General features: G+C 35.9%; 1 protein-coding gene across 1 annotated transcript in view; it reads right to left on the bottom strand.

The window, feature by feature from the left end:
- Nucleotides 1-501, bottom strand: part of ap4e1 (adaptor related protein complex 4 subunit epsilon 1) — an 18646-nt gene that overhangs the window by 4730 nt on the left and 13415 nt on the right. The gene's annotated exons all lie outside the window — the stretch shown is intronic.

Raw genomic sequence — 501 nt, forward strand, 5'->3', positions numbered from 1 at the left:
CTTTATATATTTGTGGAAACCAATTCTTTAATATAAAATTCAAAAGGACGTCATTTATTTGAGATCTTTTGTAACATTATAAATGTCTTTACTGCAACTTTTGATAAATTTAATGCATCCTTGCTGAATAAAAGTATTATCTTACTGACTCCAAACGTTTGAGCTGTTGTCTACAACCAAAGACATGCTATAGAGATACTCACCCTGCCTTCTGCGAGAGTTCAGTGCTGTTTCCTGAGAGGCCTGAACTGACGGACAGTAGTGTGGGAGATTGTCTGTCAGTGATGCTACATGATGATAAACTTACAGGCAGAGAAAAACCGTATGGCTCCAGATTCAATGCTACAAAATCATAAACAGTCAGTCAAACAAGTCTGGAATGACTTGAGGGTGAGTAAATGATTACAAATATTCATTTTTGGTGAACTACTCATTTAAGGGCAGGATACATATATTTGACCGTGGACCACAAAACCAGTCATAAGGGTCAATTTTTTTAAA

The sequence above is a fragment of the Sinocyclocheilus grahami genome, unplaced genomic scaffold, assembly GCF_001515645.1.
Source record: "Sinocyclocheilus grahami isolate Dianchi unplaced genomic scaffold, SAMN03320097.WGS_v1.1 scaffold1581.1, whole genome shotgun sequence".
Classification (NCBI taxonomy): domain Eukaryota; kingdom Metazoa; phylum Chordata; class Actinopteri; order Cypriniformes; family Cyprinidae; genus Sinocyclocheilus; species Sinocyclocheilus grahami.